Source organism: Harpia harpyja, chromosome 4 (assembly GCF_026419915.1).
Source record: "Harpia harpyja isolate bHarHar1 chromosome 4, bHarHar1 primary haplotype, whole genome shotgun sequence".
NCBI lineage: Eukaryota > Metazoa > Chordata > Aves > Accipitriformes > Accipitridae > Harpia > Harpia harpyja.
This window is the reverse complement of record NC_068943.1, coordinates 15,917,033-15,928,129: the sequence shown is the minus strand read 5'-3', so window position 1 is coordinate 15,928,129 and position 11,097 is coordinate 15,917,033. Positions and strand designations below refer to the sequence as shown.

General features: G+C 36.7%; 1 long non-coding RNA gene across 2 annotated transcripts in view; it reads left to right on the top strand.

The window, feature by feature from the left end:
- The first annotated feature begins 3,400 nt into the window (after positions 1-3,400).
- Positions 3,401-11,097, top strand: part of LOC128141099 (uncharacterized) — a 32,309-nt gene continuing 24,612 nt past the window's right edge. For both annotated transcript variants that reach the window (XR_008234903.1, XR_008234902.1), the window contains exons 1-2: positions 3,401-3,465; positions 9,334-9,404. This is a non-coding gene — a long non-coding RNA (uncharacterized LOC128141099). The remainder of the gene's footprint in view (positions 3,466-9,333; positions 9,405-11,097) is intronic.

The following is an 11,097-nucleotide window of genomic DNA, read 5'->3' as shown; positions in this document are numbered from 1 at the left end:
CAAACTTATTTCGTGCTTAACACAGAAAACAAATATTCGTATAAAAAGGGAAATCACATAACTTACCCTTCATAAATTAAATGCATGGATTTGGCTCTGCATTGCATGTAAAGGTATGTTTGGATCTGCACGTACCAAAGAGATGTTACAAGACAAAAAGGAGATGAAGAATGAGGCGAAAAGTAAAACTGAAAAAACAGAACACAAATACTGATTCATGAAAGAAAGCAATAGAATTGTTTTGGAAATTTGAATGTTCAAGATAGACAAGCCCTCAGGCAGGGCTGACTTGCATAATCAACCTTTACTGGATTTGACAGATAGAGAAACTAAGTGTGACACTGCTAGACGTAGGAGTTTTACCAGGCTGAATTGTTCTTCAGCAGTCACTATGGTATACTGAACTAGGCACAAACAAGTGTTCCTCCAGCCTCCAATGAGCATGTTTCTGTTATTAGCCAGTATTTCTATCTCTCAGGCATGGAAATGGATGTTATTGATTTTGGCAACTGAGGATCCTCTGTGTGTTTCTTTCCAGACCCCTCAAAAATATGTGCTGGCATTATCAGAAGATCAAAGGAAAACAAGATTTATCTTGTCAAAGACAGTCATTTAGTGCAATCTAATTTGAAGAATTTCTTTACTATACTTCAGAACTAACTGACAGTTTTTCATCATGTCATGAATATTTTTATTAGGTGATTGAAAACATTTGAGTGCAGCTTCTTCGTTAATCATGTCCATGTGGTCTAAATGACCTTTGAGCTCCTTCATTCTTTTATTATTGTATTTAGCAGCATTTTTTATTTGGCTACTTTTTACAAGGAAATTTAGGACCTCAGTGATGATTTTATTCTATTCATTTTTTAAATAGGGTGAGTTATGAGCTTGAAAGTGGATTGTAATTTTAAATCATATGGCCTGTATCTTGTTAGATGAAACCAGTGATAAAGACAGGCCAATTAGATACTTCTTCTTTAGTTAGCTGGTCTAAATAGTTTCATAATTGTTAAACTTCTTGCAAATATTGTGACACTGCATCTAAGAAAGGAAAAGCTATACCATGCTTTAATACTAATTATCAAGTAAACTTTCTAAATGCTTGGCATACCCCATACCAATAATAGATTCCTTATCTAGTGTGATAAAAACAAACTACAGAGCAGAGGTCAGAGGACTTTTCTGAAGAAATGATCTGATCTTCTCACTAAATATGGTTTCCCCTCAGCTATGCAATTTTCACATGCATTTGTAAACTAAATCCATTGATTAAGTACTTCAGAACATCCTTAGTATACCTATATGTTGGTTATCATGGGAATCATAACCCTGTCAAGGACTAACTTGACAAATATCTTGGAAAATTCAGTGTGGCTTCACTAACATAAGGGCAGTTTATACGAGAAATTTTTTTGCTATCTAGGTTCTGAACATTTCAAGCCTAACTGTACTACATAGTTTATTGCTCTTACTACCCTATTAACAGTAGTGGGTTTTTTTAATTCTAATGAGTCTTGACATGTTTATTTCATTCTTATGCCCAAGTTCCAGATAATCTTGTATCTACAAGAGATGCAATCAAAACTTTCAATAGGCCTCTACAAAACTTCTCTTGTTATATGTCATTGCAAAATGCCACAGTATAAATAACAAATATCCCAATATAATCAACAAGCCTATCTTTCCTACTTCTCCCAGTTTTTTCCTACATTTAACAAACGATTAGAGCTGTCAAATGCTAATCGTGACATTTTACTTTTTCCTTTTGGCCCTGGTGGAGTTTAAAGCTCAGTAGTGATGTTCTGAACTCTGGCCCCAAGGCACCTTCCACTACTACATGCAGAAAGCCCAAAGCATTAAGTTCTGTCAGGGACTCTTTATGCTAAGCCGTTTATAAGGTGGAAAAAAAGCAGCTGAACTGATTTTGTCCCTACTAGGGAGATCTGACCAATTGCTGTTCTTTTGTACTACATGAGTACATGAATGGCATAATGAAACAACCTTTTGAAAGCAGCAATTTAAAGCTGTTTAGAGAAAATGTTTTTTACAGACAAAACACAAAACTGCACTGTTCTTTGACACTGTGTACCATTTAAGCTACGATCTAGAAAAGAAAACATTCAACATTGACATCTCTTGGAAATATTTAATTTTAATGGTAATGAAGTAAAACAAAACGAAACAAAACAGAATTTTAAACATGTTTGAAAATGTTACAAGTCCTTATTTTCATTGTTTATGGCACCTGACATTCAGGTTATTCTCTCTTGCAAGTTTTTTTTCCCCCTTTCCTCTCAAATACACACCAAGAAGAACTTAGAGCTTGATTTAATTGTCTAAATATAGAAATCTGTTGCCACTTCACACAGCCTAAAGTATCAAACCTGGAGTCACCTGCATGGAGGTAGTAAACCTGATACAGAACTTATGGGAGACCCTGGCACTTGCCGAGTGGAGGCTGGAGATCAAATAGGATATCCTGGGCCACCTCCAGTGGAGTCCAGCTTGAAACATCTTTATTTAGACACCTATATTGAAGCAGCTGAGTTAGGTCTGAGGGGAAAGATTCAGGTTGAAATTAAGACCTCTGCATTTAGGAGTCTGCGTGGGGGTGAATGTATGTGAGCTAAGCATGGAGATCTAGTCTATGCAGCTGATAAAGTCTGGAGAGAGTCTGCAGAGCAAGCACAGGTTGTTACTTTGGGGTGGGCTGAAGAGTTCTGCAGACTGCTCTGACTTCTTGGCTGGGGGGTCAATTCTGCTGGCCTCATACAGGCACGTGCTGTCAGCTGCCGTGCCCCAGGGCATGGCCTTCAGCTGCTGCTCCAGAAAGTCACAAATCTGCCATAGACCCGTCTCCTAACTGCCCCATCTGTAAACATCTGTGTTCAGGCAACTGAATCAAGCTCTGGCTGTCCTTGGACTGTGATGAGAGTCAGCCATTTAACTCATAGGCAAACACCTTCACATAGACACCTAAACTCAGGTATCTTAAACCAGAGCTGAATCCCAGGCCTTGTGGCAAAAGACTGAATTGTGCCAATCATCGGATGGTACAATTTGTATAATTCAGGAGACAGGATGCCTAGCTAGTCTGAATAATGTTGTTCCTGTAGTAGAAGCTAGCGCTCAGAACTCAAACAGGGGTTGGTAGTTACTATTGCGCCCAGCCTGCAGAAGAAAGAAGAGTGAGTCCTTGCTCTATTTCACACAAAGTACTTATGACACAGTTTCAGGATTTAACCCAACTTTTTCTTTTTTCCCATCCCTGTCTTGTGCACAAAAAAAGCAATCTCCTTTCAGTAAAGTTGCATTGAATATATATCTAAAGGAAATAATCAAAATTCTTTCAAAGTTGTAAACCATGAAACTCAGCTAGATTTAACTTTCTCCATAGATGCAAACTGCTGAGGAAAAGGGACCTTCTGAACACGAGTTTATGTCTGGAGAAGTCTCCTCAAGCAAGTAAGTTTAAAATCTTCAGATAAGGTACATAAAATTCAACCAATTTTTTTTTACTGTTTACCTATCAAAGCTATTAGAAACTTATATTACATTTTACAAATGCTGGTCGTTTCCTTTAATCCCAGATTCTTACAACAACCTTGTCTGGCTCAGTGACGCTTAAAAATGTGTATATGTAAAAGTTACTTTTAAAACAAATGCTGAAGAAATGGGGCTGGATGAGGACTCTTAGATCACTGAGTCCCATTACTAGGTATCAATGACACCAAACAATCCTTTTTTACAGCTTCTACCCACTATACTTTTGCAGCCATATGCTTGTCTTTTCATGAATGTGCTATTCCTTTCTATCTCTATGAAATGTTTTAGGAGTACAAATTCATTACAAGCTATTATCTGTCATAATAGTGATAATGGAATAAATTTGGATGAGCTCTGGCTGGTAATGGAGGGACTTCAGCATAAGAGAGGTTAGGATTCCCTGACTGGGAAGTAATATGGATCTTGAAGCAAGGAATATTGTTGCTCTTAAGATATGGGACAACTACATTGAGAGCTGGACCTGGGGGTAAGGTGAAGGAATTGGCATTACCACCTCTCACCAGGACCTCACTTAAAGGAGTGGGGGTAGAAATTTTCCCTCCCAGCCACGGCTGGAATTCTTAATTCCCTTCTCATCCACTTTTTCTTTGTTGAAATTATGGTAATGATACGTTTTTTGGAAATGTTATACTTTCATTTAAAAAGTGTTTGTTAACCTCTGATGAACCCCAAAGTTAATACGAAGTAGACACCCCATTCATCTGTTGTAGTAAATCTTTGCTGTACCTCTTCCAGTTTGAACTTACTCTTTCCAGAAAATGAATAATCAAAGCAGTCCAGGCTATTGCAGACAAACTTTTGCTTCCCTTTTTTACGAAGGCATTGACACTCTTTTATCTTTGTGGAGGAATACCACAACAGACATACCTAAGGATTGCATTTTTTTTTCCATGGCCACATCACCTTTGCGGCTCATAGTTCCCTCAGATGAAATTAATCTCACACAGATGTATCTAAGTAGTCAACCTAGGGTTCCTTTATGGTCGATTTAGAGAAACAGGCACTAAGGAATCACTAATCTTGCCAAATATCTATTTCAGGATGAAATGGACTATGCCATAAAAGTGCTGCCTATTTCTCCCAGTTGACTGTAATGGCATACATCTGTCTTTGGTCAAATGAGTTTCTTTTCTTGCAGTCAGTGAATAGGTCTTTCCCATCTCTGTCATACCTAACCAATAAGCTCTAGGAAAAATTCTCTTTATATATCTTGAGTCTGTGTGATTAAATTTAATCTGATTTTTTTCTGCAGCTCTCAATGTCACCTCATTCTCCCTTTGTGATATCTTAGTTCATCTTCTTTGAATATACCACACTAATTTATGTTAAAACCAAATCTTTTTCACAGTCTTTATTTTCAGAGCCATGTAAAAAATGAAGTTGTTAAGATCCTTCCAAACTGACCCTCAAAAAAACTAGGCATAACTTGAAAACAAAAGGTTCCATATCTAAACAACTTAAGTAATTCATTAATTCCTAAATTAAGTAATTAAGAAATTGCATGTAAGTAATTTCCATGAGACAGTTACCTTTACCTCTGCTAGTTTTCGCAACCATTTATGTTCCTTCTCCTAGTCGTCTTTACTGCTGCTTCAGTCAGTCATCCTCATCACTTTCTCATATCACATGCATACCCTTGCAGGAGAAATGAAGGATGTGCATTTCACAAACCCTCTCTTTGACATGCTATTCAAAACTCTCCTGTTTTCTATGCTCTGGTCACTGAGATTGGACTAATTTGACTCTATGCTGATATAAATGATGCAGAAGTCTATACCAGAGCTTATCACTGTCAGCTTCTTGCCTAGCCTGTTGAGAGAAATAGGTGTTTCTTAATTTCTCTTTAAAAGTTCCTACATTTTTAAGTGTAGGTGAGAGTCATTGCAATGAGTGATTAAACTAAATTTTTCCTGTGTCTGTTCATTTTTAAGTTTGTCAGGTAACTGTCCACTAATAAAGGATGGAAGCTGGGATTCCCCATCAGAAATTTAGGCCAAAACTTCTGTCTCATTTCCAACACAGCCATGGATTGACCTTTGAAAATTAAAAGTTGTAATCAAATCAAGCGCCAAAACAAATTCAGCCATCCCCAGTTGAAACCTTTATATCCAGGGAAATATATATCCAGGAAAATGATGCTAACACCAACTGCTTGAAAATTCTCTTTCAAACTGTGTAACTTTTTAACAAAAATAGTTTTTTGCACCTTTGTCAGAAAATTGTTTTGTGTAGTTTTTCCCCCACATCTCCCTTGATGTACTATATTCTTTTTCAAAAAAGAAATGCACCGTGCATCACTGATTACATAATCATCCGCCACAGCCAAAAAGAAACAAAAAAAGAAGCATAACACACCCAAAGAATAATTCTCATCTTCAGGAGAGTTGTTTTCATCTTGGCAATGATCTCAGAAATAAATGTTGCAGTTTTCAAAAATTATATTTCAGGGTTCCAGAGGCCAAAAATATTTTAGGAAATTTAAACTTTGATGGAGAAGAAAAATCCACTGAAAAACATCCATATTGGAATGAAATTAAATTCATAAAGTAAACCAACTGGAAATTCCAGTTTTGCCCAATTTCAGTCAGGACATATGAGACAACATCTTTTTTGTGTTTAAAAAGGTATAAATCCTAACATTTGGAACCTTATATTTAGATATCATTGGAAAGTATAGCTATATGCTATATCCTTACACATCCCAGTGGCAACAGATTGAGAAAGAATTATTTGGTCTTGTTGAAGTCATGGCATGTTTAATGAAGTGTTCCTTAGTCAGTAAACCACCTAAATTTGTCATCGCTTACCTTTAAACAAGCGATTATTCCCTAAGTCTTGAATAAGTGTATTAGCTTTTTGCTGTATCAGGAACAACATGCACAATATTTTGCAAACTGAACTCTCAATCAATTATAAAATCTTTCTGTGGCATTTCATTTTTTCTTGAATTTCTTTTACAAAGAAAAACCAGGATCAGTATTATTTAACTTATGTTTGATTAGACAACATCCAAAAATCATATAAAGAAGTTACACGGTTAATGTGTAGCAAACCTTTTCATTATTTACTGAAAAAAATGTTGATTAAGTTGTGATACTTGTTCCCACATTATATTGTTTGCAAGTGTTTCTTACATCTGAAAATGATAAAGGTTAACCATAAACTACAATGCATTTTGAAACAAAAATTAAAAAATTTTCTTGCTTCTCCAGGAGTATTTTGCTGTCAGGTAAGCTGATGCTGTACTCTTGGACTTAATTTTTTTTCTTTAATGCTGAAAGTACTCTATTGAAAAAATGGACAAAGATATCAAAAAAAAAAAAAAGGTCTGAATATCGCTGCTATATAAGTCCAAAGGTACAGAATATGAACAGCCATTTTGACTGGTCTGAATCACGTTCATGACTTCCTCTGATTTATCCTTCCATTGGCCCTTCTAGGAAAGTACTTTTTTTTCCTTTTGCCCCCTGTCTTCTATATTTCATTTCATGTGTCTATCGAGGCTATGAAAGATAAAGCTATCTGCTTTCTCCTGTAGTAAAGAACTATATGGAATCAGTTCACCTGTCTGTCATTCCTCATTAAATTCTTACCCTCTTCATTCACATTCTGATCTTTGCAAATGAACATTTGCTTAATAAATGTTCCCAAGACTAACAGTGCAGAGTGAAAATCCCACACAGCAGTAAATTATTAACTCAGTCACAGGGGGAGTGCCATATATGACTTTTCAGAATGAGTTATTATGTGGATCATCATGTAATTATGAATTTTTCAAGCCATGATAGAGGAAAATTGAATATTTAATATTTTATGGACATATTCTGCACTGAGGACATCTTTCAAAATTTTATGATAATTTTTGGAGTGAGCAAAGAGCAGAACAAAAGTTACAAAATAATTACAAAGTGGAATATTTAATCACCATGGACATTGTTGGCGATTTCTCAAATTGCATAATATAATCAAGGTCGTGAACTTTTAATCACGATGTATTCAAACGGAAAAAATATGTGCATTAAAATTAATCTACAAGTATGTTTTGATTGTTTAAGAAATGAGAATATGAGGCTTCATACTTTATTGTACGATAGGTAGAATGATGTAAATATTGATGGCAAGACAACGGGCTTTCAAATGCCTCTGAATAGTCATGGATTGCCCCTACACGGGGCATTTAGAAGTACAGAAATGTGAACATAAACCTATGCTGCTTGCTCCAGCAATGTTTGCTGCAAGCAGGGAACATGAGGGGGAGCAGTGCAGGTGCCTAAGCATAGTCGTTTAGCACAATTTTAAACATCCTGGGGTATTCACAGCATCCACGTGAGACTGGTAGAGACAACACAAGATCTGTGGGAGACCAGAGCCCTTCTGAAGCAGCAGCTGGATGCCAGGCAGAATATCCTAAGGCATCTAAATGGTATTAGACACTTATGTTTAGGCTTTTGAATCACCCTCTAGGAGCCGAAGCTGAAACCAAGAGTGTTTTAAATGGCACTGAATTCCCACGTATGGGCAACAGACTTGAGCTGTGAACTTTGGAAAGCAAGAATCACTAAGGAGAGGAAAGATTTACTTTTTGTTCTGATAAACAAGAATTTGAACAAAAAAAATATTTCCAAGGCTGTTTCCAGGGAAAAAAAGAAAAAAGAAATTATCAAGCACTTGATAGTAAGCCAAATCAGATATTGGTTTTGGCACTTTAACCAATGAATTTAGTGCAAATCTGCCATAAAAAAACCAAGTAGTGTTCTTTTCCTTAACAGTCATTTACAGCTTGCCAGAAAACCTGCTGAAAACCAAGGTAAAGGAAGTACGAAGGCTTGAGAAGCCCATAGAGCAAAACAAAGTATATATAGTAAGTACATATTAGTCTGGAACTACTTGTAGGCTCATGCATATTTACAAATTTCTTAATTCTATTTATTTTAATTTATTTGTTTAAATAATTTACTCCATGTCCATTACTAAAAAGTATCTTTATGCCACACATAAAATAGTTCACAGTTAAAATATAAATTGTGTCCACCATTTCAGATTCCAAGGCACCAGCCTGACTTTGCCCAGAAGGGTAAATGATGGAAGTTAAAAGATTTGGACCAAAATGACCGTACATTGGCAGTGCGCTCAAGTCTTAGTTGCAAAGGGCATACTAAAAAACCACAGCAGAGAAGGGGACCAGTAGGTACCATCCAGATGCTGAGAGGGTCCAAGCTACCCAAATATTGAGAAGAAATGTTTTGCTTCCTTTTGCTGAAAATTCCCACATTGTCTTGATTCATGACTGCCTGCTTCTAGACAAAACTGCCTCATGCCCTTGCAAAGTGACTGGATGAAGGCAGGCCCTGCAATGTGCCAGGCCGAGAAGAGCTACTCAAAAAATTTAGTGTAATATATCATCTTAATTTAATAACATTGTCTATATCTCTTGTGGGTTGTGTATGGACCTGTATGTACATTTATATACACTGTGATATTTAATTTTCAATATGACATACTACTAAGCATCTACCTGACCACTGCTGTGTTCCTTACTCCAAGGACAGCTCTCAACACCATTCAGAATGAGACACTTGTAAAATTTGAATCATCTTTTGATTTTGGAAACAAAGTTAAAAGGTGTCTAGGTGGAAAAGAAAACATTTTTCTTTTAGGGTATAAATAAATCTGGGCTTTATAAAATGCTAGAAGCCAAGTACTGAATGTCAAGTGTGTGATTACAGTATATAATAACAAGAATTATATTTCTTCTTCTCTTTGCAGGAACATCATTGATAAATGACATGGCTCAAATCCTATGGTGATATCAATAATGAATAACAATTCCAGTCCAGGTAATTATAGTTTTTCTACCTGTAAATACACTGGCAGTTTCAAATATGGAGAATACCTTTTGTTGTTTCCAGTTTCATTTATGTGTTTGGGTTACTACATGCTATTAAATAATTGGTTTCTGTGAAAATGACTATCAGAGACAAGTTAAGTGTACAAAGGGCTTGGGAATGAATGACATGTAGAAGTGCGATTACTATTAACATTTTGAAATAGTATATGTTTGCTTAATGTTCACCAAAGAAACTTTTTCATATCTTTGCTCATGAAATTAAATAAGTGGTATTGGGGTGAGAAAAGCATGTCACCCGTCTGCTAGCCAGTGCAGGATTTTCACGCCTGTTCTGGTGACATTGCCTAGGCATTTTTATCTTTGTATGGATCTACAAAACAAACATCTTGGCACTCATCTCTGCAATTTCTTTGCAGAAGTGAAGTTACAGGTTTTCTCACTGTCAGTAATCTCTGGCCCTGACGACAGTTTGTGGCATGGACATTTGGTAGGTCACAGTGACATCCTGCCCCATGCATGAATGTCACAGAGCCACCTCTGCCCCTTTGGTAGCAGTTAAGGGACTTTTATATGTTAATGAGCACTTCTAGCTATAACAGCAGAAGAGCAATCACAAACGCCCGGGCGGATTTCCTTGCTTGCCTAGGCATCTCCCTTCATGATTTTATATAGCAAACAACCATGCTGTACTTTTCAGGATGCCTCTGGTGATAAATCTTCTGCAGCCCGTTCAGGAATCTAGATTCCATGAGCTTACTAAGCGTGAAACAGCTCCTACTGAAATGAAAGCCAAAACCTTTACTGGAAATGTAAGCACCAGCACTAGGTCCCTGAGCCAGTCTCAGATCACCAAAGAAATGGTCTCTACTAAAGTAAAGAGCAGTAGAGAGTACCATATAGAATACTATAGAAAACTGATATTTTAAGTAAGTGGGGTCTGACTGGGAGTCACTTACTAACAACAAAAAATGGATGCCCTAATTTTGCAAAGGCACAAACCCCAGAAGCTTTATTTTTAGTATTAAAAAGAACTGCTCCCAATCACAGTGAATGGAACAAAGTCCTGACTGACAAGGGACATGCACAATACCCCCCACTACATTAGTGTTTTCTTTGAATAGTAAACAAAAGCCATATTTAGCACTTCCATAGCACATTATATGCTCAAAGGACTTCACTAACCATTACTGGCATATCTAGATGCTTCTTATATGCAAATGCATGCAGATATGAGAGTAGGCATTAGGAGGCAGGATATTAGAATACATTAGCAAACGGACAATAGAAAACAGCTGGTTTGATTGACTGTGGAGGATCTGAGTAGGGACTAGCAGATAGCACAATTCACTGCTCAGAATTATGGAAAGAATTGTGCTGATTGCCGTCATGGCTTAGAAACTCATCACTTAATTAACAATATAAATATTTTAAAAATTAACATTTTATAAAACCATAATAAGAGGTTCCATTGTGAGAATGGGAAAGGATTAATTCACAGTTGGCTGGACCGATGGCACCCAGCCTTCATTCTCTTGCCTTACAACAACACACTTGGCGAGAATTAATACAACACAATTCATGCCCTGTCATGTCTCATTACTTAATTATGAAATGTCTGTAGTACTTTGGACATTACTGAGCCTGTTTGATTGGCTGTGACTGATGTCATACCCACTTTAATA